At 38.3% G+C, this 19,552-nt stretch overlaps 1 protein-coding gene across 3 annotated transcripts in view; it reads left to right on the top strand.

Moving 5' to 3' along the window:
- Positions 1 to 19,552, top strand: part of PIP4K2A (phosphatidylinositol-5-phosphate 4-kinase type 2 alpha) — a 120,158-nt gene that overhangs the window by 48,017 nt on the left and 52,589 nt on the right. The gene's annotated exons all lie outside the window — the stretch shown is intronic.

The following is a 19,552-nucleotide window of genomic DNA, read 5'->3' as shown; positions in this document are numbered from 1 at the left end:
TGGGATGGTTAAGACTTCAGAAATGAATAAATACTTTCTGGTGGTATAAATGTGTTTGCTAGTTGCTCTTTCCAGCTTAGGATTATTTTGGCTAATGACTTTTTTTTTCCCTTTTCCCTACCTGTCCTTTTATTAAAAACTGGATAACAATCTGTGGCTGGCTGTAAAATACAATTTTAAAACATCAGAAAAATGTTCAGAAAACATAATACACTGATTATGGGCCAAGGCCAACTGTATGAGATTCAACAAGGCCAAGTGCCAGGTCCTGCACTTGGGCCACAACAACCCCATGCAGCGCTACAGGCTTGGGGAAGAGTGGCTGGAAAGCTGCCTGGTGGAAGAGGACCTGGGGGTGTTGGTCAACAGCCGGCTGAACGTGAGCCGGCAGTGTGCCCAGGCGGCCAAGAAGGCCAATGGCATCCTGGCCTGTATCAGAAATAGTGTGGCCAGCAGGAGTAGGGAAGTGATCGTGCCCCTGTGCTCGGCACTGGTGAGGCCGCACCTCGAATACTGTGTTCAGTTTTGGGCCCCTCACTACAAGAAGGACGTTGAGGTGCTGGAGCGTGTCCAGAGAAGGGCAACGAGGCTGGTGAGGGGGTCTGGAGAACAAGTCTGATGAGGAGCGTCTGAGGGAACTGGGGTTGTTTAGCCTGGAGAAGGGGAGGCTGAGGGGAGACCTCATCGCTCTCTACAACTACCTGAAAGGAGGTTGTAGCGAGGTGGGTGTTGGTCTCTTCTCCCAAGTAACACGCGATAGGACGAGAGGAAATGGCCTCAAGTTGCGGCAGGGGAGGTTTAGATTGGACGTGAGGAAAAATTTCTTTACTGAAAGAGTGGTTAAACATTGGAACAGGCTGCCCAGGGAAGTGGTTGAGTCCCCATCCCTGGAGGTATTTAAAAGACGTGTAGATGCGGCGCTTAGGGACATGGTTTAGTGGGCATGGTGGTGTTGGGTCGACGGTTGGACTTGATGATCTTAGAGGTCTTTACCAACCTCAATGATTATATGATTCTATGATTTAAAAAGAGAACAAATCTCAAGCTAGTTACGGTGTAAATGACTGATAATTCAGATGTAGACTTAGGGCCAGGAAAATATCTTCTGTCAATAACACTGTATATTTCATGAAGTTTGTTGACAAGACACGTGCTTATATATAAAAGTCGCATCAAATTAAGCTTAAGAAACCAAAAACGAGGCTTTGTATTTTTTTTTCTCTTCTTCCTTCCTTCTCTTCTCCCTCCTCAGCCTGCAGTGAGCATTACTACTAGTTGCAAGCGCTTGCACAGGTTTAGTTCTCATAAAAAGAGCAGCTGCTCACAGGCCTTCCGCTTGTTGTGTGTCTTTCTAGCATTGATGGTTTGGGTTTTTTCTCCTAGCACCTTTGCATGTGCTCTTTGCTATTTGCTCACGTGACTGTCTATATATTCTCCGTGAGGTAGAATGTATTTTGCATAAGAGTCAACAATCTTTATCCTCGGTCTCCAAAAATTGTTCATACTACATAATAGTTGTCAGTAAGTAGGTGCTTTGCAAATATTTGATTAGCAGAGTAGCAAAAGAATAGTAAGTGAAATCCACCCGGGCTCTACAGTAGCAGTTGTCTAGAGCCGAACTAGTCACCCCTGGCTCCGCTTGGAATTAACGCAGAGAAAGAGGTCCTTTAAGGGCATTAGTTTATGGCCTGTTTTAAACCCTTGACCATGACAAGATCAGTCTGGACTCAGTTTGTTGTTGACTAGATCTCCATCATGAGAAGGGCAGCTGAGCCTCGTGCCTCAGCTCATGGTATTTCCATAGTCAATTGAATTCTGCTCTGTGTGAGCATCGCTGCTCTGATGCTTCATTAATGGTTGCAAAAACTATTTACAACTTTAACAGTTGCCTTAAATCTTAAGGCAGCCTAAAGTTAAATCCTTCAATCAATGTAATTTCTGTCTGGGGAAGACTAAAGTTTGCTGCAGGAGGGTGGAAGAAGGAAAGTGAAGCGAGTGAGAAATTACTTAGGTGTCTGCCGTATTTCCTGTGAATCGGGAGTTACTAAAGGCTGATTTCGGCTGGAGTGGCCTAAGAAGAGAGGAGGTTAAGAGCCTAGTGACAACTCGGTGTGAACACTTCAGGTGCTTCTTGGTGGAAGTGTAACTGTGAGCTGGCAACACTCCGGCAGTTTGGAGCTTGGATTTTATTTACACTTGTGAATGGGAACTGTTTGATAGCGACTGAAACAGCAACCGGTCTGAAAGGTCAGCAGATGCTAGTGAGGTGTCTCCTGGTTGTTTTGGGGGTGGGGTGTTTCTTTTTTAGTAAGAACACCCAAGTAAACTGCTTTGGAAGTGCCCCCACCTCAGCTAGTGAGTGTCAGACTTGCTTTTGGTTCTACTGCTTGCCAGGAGACATTAATGTAAGCAGGGTACTTAAGCGCAGGGTTCAAAAGCACGTTGTTGCCACATTTGGCCTGCTATTCAGATACATTAGTAGCGTACAGAAAGAAGGCAATCTGTAACTCTTAGTAGGGTAAAAAGTTATATAAATTTCTTTGTTGAAACAATTTACTGAATGTTTCAGATATTATTTTCCTCTTTATTGCACCAAATGCTTTCAATACACTTTTAAAGTGTTAACAACGAAGTGGATGTTTTAAGGATAAATTACACTTGTAATTTTCCCTAGCTTCTATAAAACAATACAGTAATTTGTGAACTCAGAAACATTTTTCTTTTAAGTACTCTCCTTTCAAAGAATCTACAACAAAAAAAAAATTGAAATGACCAATTGTATAAAGATGGGATAGATGCTGTTAAAGAACCACATAAGCATTTCAGTACTTTTACTGCAGATGCATTTTGTCTCTCTCTCTGAGTGAAGCATTAAAGTCCTTCTCATGGTCTGGACTTTTCACTTCCTCCAGGGCACTCATTAAACCAGAGTTCAAATATCTGGTGTGCTGAGACGGTCTCAGGAGCTGGAAGAGAGATTATTGCAGTGACGTTAGTTTTAGCAAATTGTTCCTTTCTTGGGCAAGGCGGAACCAACAATAAAAACTACCCTTACAGCTGGTGACAGTTTGTGGTTTAGAGGTTCTGAAAGGGAGATTGGACAACAGTGTCTTTAATATAATTATCACACTCTTTTCAGCATTTGTTCTATCAGGCAATTCTTCTAATATCAAAATTCATACTTTCTAAAGTTGCTCCTGTTTTCTGTCGCTGACTTTCTAATACTTTCCTTAGGCTGTAATTCTTTGACCTGTAATAAACAAGATTATTGGCTTGCCGGGTACCACTAGTCAACAGTAAATTCATCACTTAATGCTAACTTATTTACACAAGTATTTGCCTAATACATGTGTTGTGGATTTTTAGTTTCACTGTAACTGACAGAGTTTTCATAGGAAAGAGATCTCAATAGTAGTTAATACTACTTCAGTTTGAAAACTTTGACCTAAATAAATCTCCACAGGTAAGGTTTGCCTTCATATTCAAACCTCAATCAGAGGTTTTCTGATTGAGGTTTCATATTTTCATATTCAAACCTCAATCAGAAACATTGTCAGAAACATCTTGGGACTTCCCCAAATTGAACAAAAGCCAATGGGAGCTCTTTCTCTCTGCAAAATCAGACCAGAAATACTCTGAAGTGGACACCCAAAATCAGTGGAAGGTTGGGTGCTGAAGACACAGGTGCACCAGCCATGCTTCTAATGGGAACCGGTTTCTGACAAGCATAGCTGATAGACAGGAGCTGCTATGTGTTTTCAATTTGCTTGCGAAACCATACTCCTTCCAAAACAGCTTGTACGAACATCTCCAGCTCATGTGAGATGAAGTAAGCTACAATGGCAAAAGAGCAATTTTTTGCTGGCATAAATGAGACCTACATGGTGGTTTACTGGTGACACTTTTCAAGTGCAGAGCTAGCTCTAACTTCATTATGACCTGGATAAAACTAATAATTTCCAGATGGCAAAACAGAGTGAAATGTTAAGAGAATATAGCATTCTGTGTATATAATTTTCATGTGTATTAAAACCTCAAAAGAAGTAACTCAAATGTCTTTCTGGGTGGTACTAGCCCTTAATGTTACTGTTGAGGAAACTTGGCTACTTTCCATGTGGGATTCATCTGAGCTCGTCATATTTAGTTCTCCTTGGCATGTTTTATTTCGTTAATGAGTCACTGACAAACAAAACCTCTACTTCTACAGAGGGGGATAAGTTATCTCAATTCTTTGTGAATACCTATACATTGGTCCCTCTAGAGCTTATGCCATGACAGTCTATTTGCACTGCAGTGCAGGTGATGCTCGGGGGCCCTTGTCTTAGAGGAAGTGCAGGACCTTTCCTCTCCTAGGTGGTGTAAAAACGGGGAACAAAATACTAGTTCTTGCTTCTAGGTCTTTCAGTCCTGGGTCTGGTAAGCACATTCACTGCTACAGTAGAGTCATCACAGTACAACAGCATCTGTTTATCCATCGTTCAGTATTTTAACAGAGATTAATACGAGGCTATTCTTAGCACTGGCAGATAGATGGTATGTTATTTTAGAACATGTATTTGTTTAGTGTTTTCTTTGATGGTATCTGTGTTAGTATTTGAGGTCACTTGAACCAGCCAGGGCTGTCTGAGTCATCTTTATCCCATTGAGTTTACACATTGTGGTCTAAAACATTTCTTTTTACCTCTTTTTTTTTTTTTTTTTTCTGGAGTATGACCCTAGAAAAACAAAATATTCCTCGTGTTGTGCCAAGCGCAGCTCTCCTGAAAATTGGCTTTAGTTGATCTGTCTTGCCTTCTGGGCTTACCTACTACTAGACAGTAGAAGTAGGAGGGAGGCAATACAGAAAGCCTGAAGACAAGAAGAAATTATTACACTGCTGGCAGCCTTCCTGTGTTTGAAGCCTGCAAAGAAGTCTTCAGTCTAAGGAAGAATAACCAGAGATGAGCGTTGGGTTGATAATCTTCCTAACTGAAAGTTCAGCAGATCTTTTAGTTTCGCTGCTGTTTGAATTCAAATTTCAGAGTTTGTGATACAGTTTGCTGGCTGATAAAGATCTTATTGATGATCTGAAGGTCATACATAACCGCAACTGTAAGCCTAGGTAGAGATAGAGTGCACTTCAGAATTTATTAATTGCTTCAAACTTTGAAGTTCTACAAACCTAGCCTTAAGTTTTTCTTTTTATACTTAGAGTCACTGGAGCAAATGGGTTTTTTTCTTCTATCTGGGTGTCCAAGGTAGGATACCTCTGTTTTGCATTTGACAAAAAAATGCAAAACTTGGTGTGAGTTTTCTTTTATATTGAGACAGTAAATTTACCTGGGAAAAAATGTGTAAATATTGAAAACTTGTCGCATAGACTTGAATTAGAGAATGACAATATTTTGAGACTTAAATCTAATTGCTTTTCTTTTCAAGGATGTATACTTTTTCAGTCTTGCTGAGGCTTAGTCATGGTAGTACTTAGCCAAGCATTTGGGATTATTCAGTTTTCTTCAGTACTTCTTAGCAGTTGTATGTATTCTTGCTGTGAAGATAAAATTCTGATTACTTGGGAATTAGGGAAATCTCATCCATTGAGATTCCAAAAGGTAGCATGAGACAAAAACATGTCAAACAAGGCTCTCCTTAAGTGAACCTGTAGAGCTGAGGCAGAAGACTATAGTGAATTTTAAAGCAGAAGTTTAAATTTAAATGAAGCTTAAATTTATAAGCAGCTGATTTTTATTAATATATAACAGATTTTAATTCTGTTTTGCATTGGTATTTAATGAAGTAAGTACTGTTTTTCTAAGTAGGAAGGTACACTGTATGCCCGTCTCCTCTGAAGATTCTTGACAGTGGGCTGGCAGGCAAGAGTTTGTTTTTTAACAAAGAGATCCTCTTTTAAATCACTTTTGTCAAGCTCTGTCTGATAAATTGCGAAGCAACGCACTAAACCAGCATTCTTTTTCCTAAGTTAAATAAAACAACCTTAAATATCCTGGATCCACAAAGTGGAAAATAAGTTAATCAAAGCAATTTTTATACTTGACATCGTAATATTTTTTTAAACAAAGGAAGTATTATCTGGAGACTATAATCAGTTCAACTCATGAACATGCCTTAAGATTTCAAAACTAGATCTCATCTTCCATAACATTTTTTTAATTAGGGGACCAGAAAAGGAAAACAAGTCTTTTTGCTTTTTTGACTCCCAATTGGTTTCTCAACTCTGAATGACCTATCTGTTCAACTCTGTTAGCTGAACGAGCAGAAATGAAGAAAATACTCTGCCTGCACCTGAAAAACAAGTTAGTGACCAAAGCTGGTTTTGCAGTTCAGCAAACTGATTTTTTTTAAGTACTTAAATGTTGGCAGCAAAAACAAATGTCAAAATTGTTTTGTGTGCAGGAAATCCAGTCATTAGTGCAGGTTACTGTTATTTCTCATTTTATGATACATTTTACAAGGTATTGAAGTTAAAACTTCATTTAAATTTCAAAAATACATTTTTGGATGAATCTTTATTCACCGTGTAATAACCAAATCTAAGACTGCAGGCAGTGCTTCCAACTTGAGGGGTTTTAGCTCAAAAACCTGTAGGAGTCCAAACCTTTTAAGCTAAGGAATTGCAGAAAGAAGCATTTCTCTGCTGCCTTCACTCTCCTGCAACCTCGCAGTGAGGGGGATTGGCAAAATGATCCAAATAAACAAAAATCCTGGTCTGGGTTGGGTTTTAGCTTTGGTTCATCACGTGACCGACCACAGACCCATGTAGGTCAGAAAAGGAAAAATGATAGTGCAAAAGCGGGGAAAAATGGGGACGATCAGAAGTGTTGCTTCTGGGAGTGACGTTGGCAGGGCTGACTTGTTTGAAGCATGGGCCTTTATATGTTTTTCTGAAAACACCTGTGGCTCACTGAACCTATTTTCCTCTTGAGTCCTTTCTTGTAACTAGGTTAGAGGTGTCTCATCTAGATTTCCTGAAAAATACCCTGATATTAACTGTGCATTTTCAGTCAAAAGTTGTATAAAATCATAAATGCTTCCATAAATAATTGGGGGGGGAAATCAAATGCAAGGAAAAAAGCCTGAGCATCCAAGCTTGAAGTAGATACCTTTAATCCATCCTAGTTTTTATATCTTTCCTGATGGTGGAAAAATGACAAGCACGTTCCTTAATTTGCTGCATGCACTTCCCTCTGACTCCTCGTGGCTTGGAAGGCCACCACCTTACCCTTCAGCCACTCCACCTTTCTGCCACTGTAGAAATTAATTAACAGTAGAAATTAATGGCTGTTTTGTGTGCAGGAAGTCCAGTCATTAGTGCAGGTTACTGTTATTTCTCATTTTATGATGCATTTTACAAGGTGTGGCAGCTTTTGGTCTCAGTCTCCTTGAGAAAAATGGCAATAGCTTTTACTGTGAGTTTTCTGTTTTCAAAAAAAAATATCTTTTTTTTCAGTTCTTTAGGTTTATATTCAAATTAAAACTAAGGGCAGTGTTTCCTTTTTAACATTGTTTTTCAAAAAATATTTCTTAGTAAGACAAAATGGAAAAATGAGTATGTGTGCGCACAGGAATGTGGAGGGCATAAGGGTGCACATTCCAGATTGCCTGTGCTGGTGTGGTGATGCAAAGCAGCTGCGAGTCGAGTTAACTGGCCCTTGTACTGCACAGGCAGTCTGCTCATGCCTCTGGTCCCAAAAATATTACTTGGTTTGATACTACGTGGCTTCAGATCTTCAAAAATGCCATGTTGTGCTCAGTGTGGGTGCATTATTCAGAACTCTTTTTTTTTTTTTTTTTTTTTTTTTTTTAATTTGCGTTGGAGAATTTCCTATATTAAGATTAGTATTAATGGTTGAAAATGCATGTTGGTAGCTCAGGGCTTTTTTTATTATTTTTAATTTATATGTATATGTGTATGTGTGTAAAATATGTATATCTATATGAAATTCTTGCTTAAGGGATAAATTAAATCCGCTATATGTTTTTGATTTGGATTTTCAAGTATGGAAATAATCAAAAAGATAGCTTTCCTTTCTCATCCTATTCATCAGCAATACATAACCTGAGTCAAATGTCAGTGATGAGAGAGAGTTTCTGTGGGCTGGTTCTGCTCTCTGAGTCTTGGAAATGTGATTCTGGAGTCCAGGAGAGGAAATGAGTGGCAGCTGATCAAACACTGGCATTAACCACCTAATCATGGGAAAATGCTTTTTGACTGGGTTTGAAACAACGTTACCATGGATAATGTAGAAACAACTACCGAAAATTTCTTATCTTTACAGCTTGTTTTAGTCTTTATCTTTACAGTAAAAGTGATGTTTTGTTGTCGCCGTGTTTACTGAATGACGAAGTTTGGTAATTTCTGTTTGATCTCCCTTCAGAGGCACCGTGACACCAGTGCATGTTCAGATTAACAGCACTAAAACCACCAGAGTTGCTTTTTATTTATGGGCTATGACAAATATAAATAGAAAGTGGATTTATGTCCTCTTGCCTATTGAACATGTCCTATTGTCCCCCTAAGCTCGTTAAATCCTCCGGTAACAAAAGTCTGACCTGTAAACTGAGGAAAAAGGTCGTGCGATTATATTGCATTGCTTTTAACAAATTATATTTTATTTCACATCAAGGGATAAAAAAGGTATTTACCTTGAGTTGTTTAATCATTTCAACTTCCAATTTAATCGGACTAGGAGGGCGATGGGACTTGAGAGTCGATGAGACGCTGGCGACTCCGCTGCACCCTCTCCTCACATCCCTCTTCTTCTGCGAGGCCGGGAAGGCTTTCTGGGGTTATGAAATACCAGGCAGTAATTTAAATAGTCGGCCTGCAGCAAAATGGACATTGCAGTTGTTATATCTGGGCAGTTAATATCCGATAAGTAATGATAATAAATCCGTGAAATTTTGTATATAGCATTACTGCCAAAATAAATTGGGATTCTGTGTGGAAAAAGGATATCCAGAGCAGGAGCAAAACCTGGCTCATTGTGAACACACCAGGATATCGTTCCTTCCCAAATACCGAACAACTGGCACATAAATGTATGGCATCAGTAGCAAGAAGCTGCAGAGTGTGTGTGTGTGTATATATATATATATATGAATGAATGTGTATTTTTAATTTGTGTGTCAGAAGGGGAGAGTAATGCATGTTTAGAAACTATATTTGAGAGAACAAAGATTCCTGCCTCTGACCACAGAAGAGGTGGACAGGAAAGTGCTAAAACAACACTTTAGCAATCCCAAATGGCTGTTCTGAGCCACCCGGCTCGGGCTCTTTTTGGTTTCTTTGGGCCTTAAGGCCTTTCACATCTCCTAGGATCTGTTGTTCTGTCCTGACTAGCAACAACTTCTGCTTTTGCTCTGACAGCATTTTTATAAACAGAGACCATAGAGTGGCTTCATGTAGCAAAAAAATGTCTGGATGGCATCCTGACAAAATCTGGAAGACTGGTAACCCTCCCAGGTGACTACAGACCTGTTAGCCTGACCTCAGGCATTACACTACTTCGAAGTAAAAAATTACGTGGTAAATGCAAGAGGAATACAGTGCAGCCAAGATGTATCAGGGAGATAAATGAAGGGATTTCTCTAAACCGAGGAAATGCAATACTTACCCATTTGGACTTCTAGTACAATATTTTGCATGGTTACTTCTCCTGGAGGATATAGGTTGAGAGCTAAAAAAATGTTGTTTTACCTGAAGGCTAAAGTGTGCTGGCAGAGCAAGTTCTGTACGTTGTGCACTCCGATTACTCTGTATGGTCCATGTTACCAAGAACAACTGCTGTACTGCTTTACACAACAGTTAAATACCTGTAGTATGACCTTCGTGTGCTTGCTTCTGGTGTGACTCGTGTTCAGTTAATTAACTTCATAAATTAGATTTATATAATGCAAATGCTGTTGCTTTTGTTTTCAGAAAATTTGCCTTACAGCCTCAGACTTCACCTAATCCACAGTCAGAAATGGCCAGAAGGAATCATGTTTTAATGTCATCTTTTCACAAGTCAGCAATTTCCTAAATAATAACATATTTGTGAGGTTGGAATGTGTGACAGCACATTAAAATGTGTTACCAAAAAGCCTATTCACAAGTTGGTCTTCCTTCTCCTTAATAATTAAGAAGAATAATAATAATGTGAAATACATTACCTTCATTATGCCAGTGTAAAAATAACCAAAACATTTGGCTTTTCTACATTTGTTATTGCTTCTGAACAATATTGAAGCCCGTCTGATGTCTTGAATTGTTGCTTTATAGCATTTATTCTGCGGTCATCCCAGTTTGTCATTCTTAGGCAGGATGCTTTTAAAGTCTTCCTCTTTATTAAGCAGCTGAGTTGCATGTGTTATATGTGAAATGGTTCCTTAGGTTTCTTTTCCCATTATACTTTGCCTTTCTTTGTTGAAGAGAATTTCTTTCTATTGAATTTCATTTTGCAGTTGCAGCATTCAGGTAAGGCTACAGTATCTCCGTTTTTGTTCAACTGCTTACTGAAATTTTATGTTTAACTGCATGGACTCATTTTTCCTGTTCAAAAATGTTATACTTGAAAAATATGATCTTAAAAGCTGTTATGAGAGATGAGCATTATTTAATAGACTCCTTTAAGTCCGTTTTCTGTTTGGTTGTTTTCCAAATTTCAGTAACGTGATTCACGGAATATAAGTGTAATTTTATTTCATTCTGTTCCTGCTTGTTGAACTCTTCTTCCAGAATCCACAAAAGATCATTTAGAAAATCAGCAGAACATTTATCTGTGAGTTGTGTATTACTTTGTATATAGAATTGAACTTATTTTCGTTAAACCCTTCCCTGTATCGTAAATAAATACTTGGTGCCTCCTAGCATCCTCCTCTTTTTAGGTATTCTATTGTGAAGCTTTCAGGACAAAGCCAAGTCAACTAAAGTTTATCTGTTGCCAGATAAGCATTTTGTTCTTTAGTTAGAAAAATATAGACCAGATTGCTATCAGACCTTGTGACAAGTATGTGTATTTTAAATCAGTATTTCAAACAATAACTGAAGATACCTATTGCTATGAAAGATTGTATTAAAGTGCATCGACTTCCCAGCACACAAATTGAAGTTTAAAAAAGATGACTTGAGATATTTCTGCTCAAAAAATAAAATGTTCTTTTATCAATTTTGTGGCAAGTCCACTAGCTAATAGCTTGCAAATTGTTGTCTGAGCTGTATGCCTTGTCTTGTTCTCTTCTTAACCATTACATTAGCAAACAAGGATGAGCCTATGTGTATTGTGTGCATCACAACTCATCCAAATCTGAAGGACTTTCATTGCTTTACAGTTTCCTTTTGGACTGAGACTGCACTTTGGCTTTGTATCCCATTTGCTACTCAAACTGTTTTGCATGTCAAAAATCTCCACTACAAATAAGTCACATTTCTGTTACTCTGTTTTCCATTTCATTAACGTGCACTAGTATCTTTGTACAAACTATTGCATTTGTCCTAGCTTTTTAGGAGAATGGGGGATTATCATGACAGGCATTATATCTGAGCTGCTTAATTCATATTTGGTCTTTGATTATTTGGCACATTATGAAGTGTTAATTTTTGCACTCATTGAAAGGTGTAAGCAGATTCACAGGAAGTTTAACCAAATTTGTAGAAATGTGGCTTTACGCTTGTCTAACAGTATACAGCAGACGTTCTGGATTTTCTAGACTGTGCGAATGTCCAAGAGACTTGAAAGACCTGAAAACTTGCATCAAAACATTTGTAAAGGGAATGTGATTTTGGTGCTTTTGTTGCAGGTTCTTTAAACACTGTCACTCCAAACTCTCTGAACAAGCGTGATAACCAAGCTATAAAATCCTTCTTTTGGTTTTGGGGCCCTGATACTCCAAATTTAAAGATAAACACCAAGAAATAAATGCTTTTCAAAACCATTTTTTTCCTCTGTTTTGGAACTGTATTCGGTATGCCACAGAATCCTCTTCGGAGCTTTCTCGGGTATGTCACAATACCCTGTTTTCCATGTGGGTGCATGTACTACAGACCTTCCCTCCCCAAAGATATCCTTGTACTGTTGAAAACGGCAACTAAAAAGTCTCATGAAAACATCTGGGGTTTGCTGTGAAATTTTTTGTTTTGGTTTGTTTTTTTAATTCAAAGTCAGACCATAAGACTTCAGAAAAGTCTTGCTACTTTTTTGATAAAAAGTAAATAAGCTGTAATTGATGTGTTCATTTCTCAGAATTTCTAAATCCATGAAGTGTATTTAATATTCTTGCAAAGTATTTCAGATATTCTGTGTTTAGTACTTTTGGAAAAGTATGTCTTTCTGCATTAAGGCAATTTGAAAAACATTTGGTTCAATTGGGCCTACTTTTCTAGCATTAGATTATTGAATTTCATTGAAAGCCAACGATCTAATGACAGGTATCACCTGAACTGTAAAAACATGAAGCTGCTCTAGTAATTACTGGTAGATGTTTTGAGATATGTAAAACTTCAACGCCTATTGCTCTGGCAGCTAGGTGGGCTTTTATGTTGGTTTGGGTTTTTTCTCTCCATATACCTTAAATTAAAATGATCCGAAAGACTCAGAGAAAATTAAATACTTCACCCTGTGTTTTTCTTAGTCATATAATTGCTTTAATTTCAGGACTTGTTTCTGAATAGGTAACCAGAAATTACTTCTATAGGAGAAGTCTCCTATGCCATTTAAACTCCTAGCACATTGTGTAGTTAATAAAAAAAAGTCTGGGTAGATACTTTTGGGGGGGGGAAGAGATGAATTTTTGTGTGATTGAAATGATGAAAACCTCATTTAAAACAAATTAAGGAGTATTTTGCTGAACTGATTTATTTCTCTACAGCAGAACTTAGCTTAACCTTTTATTTCTCTTGCAAGAGTGGCTTTGAGTGTAATTTAAACTGTCAAATGACATTTATCAAATGATGGTTTTGCCCTGTAACAGGCAAATGTCTTCCACAAAATTGATTAGCTGCTGACCTCATCCACCCTTTTCAGACCCTTCAAGGTAGATTTCAAAGAGTTGTAAAATAATCACTTCACTTTCAGTTTATACTTCAACACAAGGCGTTTACTGTCCCGGTAGCGATACTGCAGCGTGTTCCACATCTGGGAAGGAGAGGATGTAAATGCCTGCCTATAGCTCTGCCTGTCACCACCCGGCCAATTGTGCTTTAACCTAAACCCTTACTCCTTGGAAAATAGGAACAGCTTTGGAAATGGCTTTTTACAGGATAATAGAAAGAATAAGATTAAGAAGCTTTATCTCCTAGATGATTGTGCTCTAGTTATCAGGAAAATGCTCTGTTTGGTAAGACCTGCAGAGTGTTCAGTTACCAAGAAGGTGCTGGAAGAATGAAGGATAATAGTCTCCTAAATGTGAAATTTTATACCCCAAACAGTTTTCCTCTGTTGCATTCTTGTTCTCCAGCCTTGTTTTGTAAGAGCAATCCATTAGAAGCCAATAGGCTTGCTTTTGTAAGCATTAACCTACCAGTAAATGAATTAACTGTGCCTTTGAAGAAGTCTGTGGCCCTGTCAAAATGGTGTGTCCTGGTTTCGGCAGGGATAGAGTTAATTTCCTTCATAGTAGCTGGTACAGTGTTTTGGATTTAGGATGAGAACAAAGTTGATAATGCACCGATGTTTTAGTTGTTGCTAGGTAATGCTTACACTAGCCAAGGACTTTTCAGCTTCCCATGCTCTACCGACTGAGAAGGCTGGAGGTGCACAAGAAGCTGGGAGGGGGCACAGCCAAACTGGCCAAAGGGACATTCCATACCATGTGACGTCATGCTCAGTACATAAACTGGGGAAAGCTGGCCGGGGGGGGGCCGCTGCTCGGGGACTGGCTGGGCATCGGTCGGCGGGTGGTGAGCAATTGTACTGTGCATCACTTGTTTTGTGTATTATTATTATTATTATTATTATTATTATTATTATTATTATTATTATTATTATTATTATTATTATCATATTATTATTAACATTTTATTTCAATTATTAAACTGTTTTTATCTCAACCCACGAGTTTTTTCTAACTTGTGCTCTTCCAATTCTCTCCCCCATCCCACCGGGGCGGGGGGAGTGAGCAAGCGGCTGCGTGGTGCTTAGTTGCCGACTGAGATTAAACCACGACATGGTGGCTCCACGTCTGAACGAAAAGTACTGTCTGATATTTTTTTCTCTTCAGAGCTCTGTGCAAGTTTCCTTGCCAAAGAAGAAACTGAGATGCAGAAAGTAAACCATGAACATAAAAACGTCAGAACTGCTGGTGGTGTTAAAAGTTCAATTCTATTTTTAGACCTCAATAATTTCTTTCTTCCAAAGTCTCTTCCACTCCCACTTCTTCCAAAATTTGTGTTTAAAAATACACGAAATCATGAAAAATGCACTTGACTTTCTCTTGGAGTAACAAAACAGTTGTAGCTTGTTTGTCTCGGCAGATCAGACTGCTGTGAATTGGCTTTTAGTTCAGAAAAGAGTTGGGAGATAAACAGAGCTGAAAAGAAAGTTAGTGCTTCCACAACTTCAGCCACATCCAGCATCGGGAGGAGCAGGGATTTTCCCGTGTGTGAAACTGCCAAGAGCCGTAACTGCGATTGAGATGTTTTATCAAGCTGTTCAGTGTGAAAACACCTCATCCCTCCATAGGTTCAGCCAGCAAGTCTGGCTGGCTGATATGTTAAATGAAAAGGAAGTAGTATCTATGCTGTATATTAAAGCTGAGATATTAAATACAAGAAACCACATACAGAATGAAGGCTTTAAATAGGAAGAAAGTTTCAAAAGGAACCACTAGGCATTGCTAAGTAGTCTGCATGTTATTTGTGATGTGCTTGGGATGAAATTTTGGACATTGATGTACATGGCTTCTTCAATTTTGTACAGGTTTTTTTGTGTGGTGCATTCTTTTTTAATGAATAATACCAGCTGTAATGTGTTACACAGGTTTCTTGCCGCAGCATCGTAGTGATAGGCATCAGCTTGTATCTGTTGGAGAACAGGATCATTGTTCTGGCTCCTCCAGCTTAACATGCAATATATGCTGTAAATTGCCTTTATTATATGCTGCTTAAATATCTCATTGTCTGCTTTGCATACAAGCAATTTATTGCTGCTTATGTTCTGACAGAATGAAAACTAATGTTTAATTATGCATTGCCCTAGTAATGTGGTGTTTAGGGTGAATGTATCTGAATTAAATAAGGGCCATTAATAATGCCTAACAATTTATGATATATTCATTGCTTGATTTCAAATCATATAAATTAGAGAAGCTTATTTGAAATGTCACCAATATAAGATGGCTTTGTGGGAACACCTCTCTGTGTGCTAATTTCAGAATCATTACCAGCTGAGTCTTACTATTTATTCAATGTCCAGTAGGCTTTTATTATTCCCTTATTTGCAGTTTAATTACAACCTCTGTTTTCCTGACAGTGTGAATTCAATCCTAAACCTGCAGGAGCAAAATGAGTTGCAATCAGTAGGTTTTTGCCTGAAAGCCTCCTTTCGCTTTGGCCCCCTCCCACCTGCCATGACCGAGCCACAGCTCTCAGCAGATCCTTACAGCCACAATTTTTTGTACCATGTGCTTAAAGGGGCGATGCCAGTCTAAGGCGTTTAAAATGGTTCTTCCTTAAAGCTCAGAAGTCATGAGGGATGTCTCATCTCACATAACACCTGGTTTTATATCATGGAAGGTATTTGAAAAAATTACTGAAAGGGAGGTTTCTGGGTCACTTACTAATATCTTGTATACATGATTTTACGAATGTTACTAATAGACATGAGGTATTTATACATAATATGCATGGTTACTGTGCAACTAAAATCTTAGTAATTCGTATTTAAAATAATCCATTCTCTAAGGCTATTATATGGGATTTAAGTTCCTCAAAGATACAGTAAGCATTGTCTGTTTCAAATAACAAGACAAACTGCAGCAAAATTTTGTGTTGGCAACAACAAATCAGGGCAGTTAAAGGATGTACGTTGCAAGACTAAAAGAACTTCCTTTCTCGATATGATGCACATGGTGTTTATTGTAGAGATGCTATAAATATGGGTTCTCTTAGAAGTAATTGTAATTAAATGAATGTTTGATCCTGAGTCCTCAGCAACAAGTTAGTCCCCTATCCAGTGAGCTCTTTCTGCTTCATTTATGCATCATGATTATCTCTTGTGGGAAATTATTTCTTGCTTATGATTTTGTTACATTCAGAAGCACTCCTTAGAGGAAAATGGATATTTCTTATTTCTTATGTAATGATTACAGCTATTGTAACACAGTTTCTGTTATAATTGGGAGTACTGAACTTTCATTTTCATGGTCACATTTCATTTGCTATTGCTAAGGGAGCTAGCTGTATTTAACGGGTAACGTGAAGATTTGCACATAATACTTGGCAAAGGTATCGCATGCATCTTACTTAAAATTTTGTGTCATGCTTGACTTTCAAACACAGAAAAAGAAGCAAAATTTTCATCTGAGATGAGTTGGAAGGCTCAAAATGTCTTCTTTGTGTTTCATATTTAGTGTCTTTCAGATGTGACTGTTTCTTTACACGGTGATGGCAAAGTGGAGAATTGATCCCTCTGACCTTTCCCTTTTCTTTTAGCTTTTCAAGAACTGTTTGTGAGGGAGTTTTGGATATTGTTTCTTCTCCCTTCCCCCCACAATGTGGTTCCAGTTTCCACCAAGATCTAATGACATGGATATTTCTTTCTGTCTTGTGTGCACTTTCCAATCTGGCCTCATCAAATCTATCCGAAAAATGTACTATTGCACAAAGAACCAGACCTTATACTTGAAAGGTTTAAATTAATTAATGGCCTGTGCCAGTGGGACGTGCCATTACTCAGCTGGTGTGCTATACCAAAGGTCATTTCTACTGTGTGTTCATCACCTGCTTTTTTTTTCCCCTCTCCTGCTAGAGAGGAATTCCCTAAAATAGTAGAGAAATTACTTTTACATACCTCAGACTCGAATGAATCTCAAACCCACATCTACCCTCCCAAAAAACCCCACACCCTCCCCTCTTTCCTCCCCCCCAAAAAAAACAAGTCAAAAATCTTCTGTTAGCCTGCATTTTTTGCCTGATTTGATCGGGGGCGGGGTGTGTGTGTGTGTGTGTACATTCATATCTTGTAGGTAACTTCCTGGTAAAATTATTTTGGAATTTTTGTTTAGAATAAAGGAATCTCTAAAGTGTGCAAATACAAGCACATTTGGCTGTGTTATTCCGCTACGCAGATGACATTTGTAAGGCCTACAGGCACAATTAAAACTGTGCCATTATAGCACAAATTTAAATATTCACAGCGTGAAAGTAAATCTATGGGTTTATTCAGGGAGGCTTTACATCAGTAAATTGAGAAAGTGAATGCATGTGAAAATTTGATCAATGCAATTTTGATAATCTAAAATCCAAATTTTCAAGCAAACTTGCAAATTGTGGATGGGTCATTTGAATATGTGTGAATTCAGCATTATTGACAGTATTCAATGGAAGATATTGTTGGGATCGCTTTTGGCTAGGATGGAAATGCATGTAGGTCTCTTATCCCTCTTTCAAGCGTGGAATTTGTTGTACAGTCTGGCAGTCTAAGAGAGTAGGTAATTCTGTATAAGCAAATCTAAACTTTCATATCTCTGCATAATATATCTACTTGTCTCTAGTTTTATTTGTACAACAGCTAGACTAGTTCTGCAGACTCATGAACCTGCCCTGTGGTTTCAGGGTGAGATTGATGTACAGTGATATCAACTGTAGTAAAGAGCATGTATGTTAGATGTAGTGATTTTCGATCAACGTTTTGTTATTTTATGTTGTATTTAATGAGGTGTCAGCATGATTTATTAGGTTTGTACAGCTGTGTTTTCAGAAATTTACTGGAGTTTCTTCTTTCTCTCCCATTGGAAGGAGGAAAGAGCGTTCTCCCTACAACTCTGAAGAGCAGAGGACATTCAGCCCATCCCAAACATCTTTCTGTTTCCTTTCTCCACTCTGCTGTATAACTGCTGTGCCTCTATCTAGAGCTTTTCAGGGCTTTCTGAAGCAGCATTCTGTAAAGTAAATTCAATAGATTTTATCAGTTTTCGTGTGGGCTGCAGGGATCTGAATAATAAAAATGAGACATGGCAGGGAACATTACTGGGACTTGAAAGTACTAAAAAGTGATGAGGCCGCCTGACCTGCCTGCTTGCGTTGGTTGCTTTCCTCTGTTTAAGAGCTAAAAGGCTCCTCACTGTTTTAACTTCAGTTCTGCAAAAGGTCATACTTGCAGTGAGTGCATTTTTTTCCTCCAATATTTATAACCTATAGCTGCTTCAGTGAAGGTTTCTCCAAAAGCCTCTCTTAAGCAGGATAGCATTTACAGGCAACTAACAGCTTCCTAGTTGGAAAACAGTGCTGGATAAGCAGTGCTAAGAGCAGAGGATCACCCCTGTATTGCTATATCCACCCCTAGTGTGCATTTGTATTCCTATAGAGTGGGTTTTTCCCCTAAACCCTGTAGAAAACTGCTGAAGCAAAATGTGCTCCGCATGAGCAAAATTATTTGAGCGGGTAAATCGAGATGCGTGACCAGGGTGTAGAGCACCGTAAGAACATAGGTAAAATGTATGTCATGGGTATTTGGTGACTGTTGTATGGGTATCTCATTCGTGATTTGAAAGTACTGTTGCAAGCTCACAATTCTCTCTCTTATCATGTTTTAGTTAAAATTTACTGAAGTAAGGGTAGATTAATACATGCAATAAAAATACATGCAAAAAAAATATGCCTACAAACTAGGCAACGATAAAGTTGTCTACATTTTATGACAAAGATGTGGCCAGAAGTGGATTTCAAATATATATGAAAAATCCTAATCTTGAGAAGACTGACAATATTTATTTCAAAACTAGAAAGAATAGATGGTCCCCATAAATATAACAAAATAAAGACAACGTTAGAACTTACTTCTGCACCTATTTCTAAGCAAAAATTTAGCTATTTAGTTTGTCCGACTTGAACAATCAAAAGAATGCTTGAATGCTGTGACTTGCAAAACCTCAGCTGAGGTCTGGACTATTGGAAGAAACAAGCCTCTGCTTATTGAGCCCAAAGTGTGTGCATTCACATGTAAGCAAAATTTCATTTTATTTTTTGCTATATAGTTCAAGACACAGACATGTAAGACTAGTTCGTAAGCTGCAGAGGTAAACAGTTTTTTGAAATACAGAATTTGAGCTATCTTTGGAGATCATAGCTCAGTTGACGACATGAACAGTGTGTTGGGATTGAAGACCATTTTGCTGGCATCCTCATTGACCTTCCTTAAAAAGTACACTCCAGGTGTGCTTTGAAGCACTTTTTTTTCTGAAACTAGTATAAATATGGAATGCTGTTTCTTCTTTTCCAATGTGTCTATCTCATGATTGCATTTAATCTGGAAAGAATAAATCTGCTTTTGCATTCTTCTTTTACTTACATTCACTCCCAGGACATATACACAAGAAATAGCAGACTGAATAACATTTTCGTAATTAAGACACATGC

The sequence above is a fragment of the Aptenodytes patagonicus genome, chromosome 2 (genome assembly GCF_965638725.1).
Source record: "Aptenodytes patagonicus chromosome 2, bAptPat1.pri.cur, whole genome shotgun sequence".
NCBI classification, from domain to species: Eukaryota; Metazoa; Chordata; class Aves; order Sphenisciformes; family Spheniscidae; genus Aptenodytes; species Aptenodytes patagonicus.
This window is presented reverse-complemented; position numbering and strand designations above follow the sequence as displayed.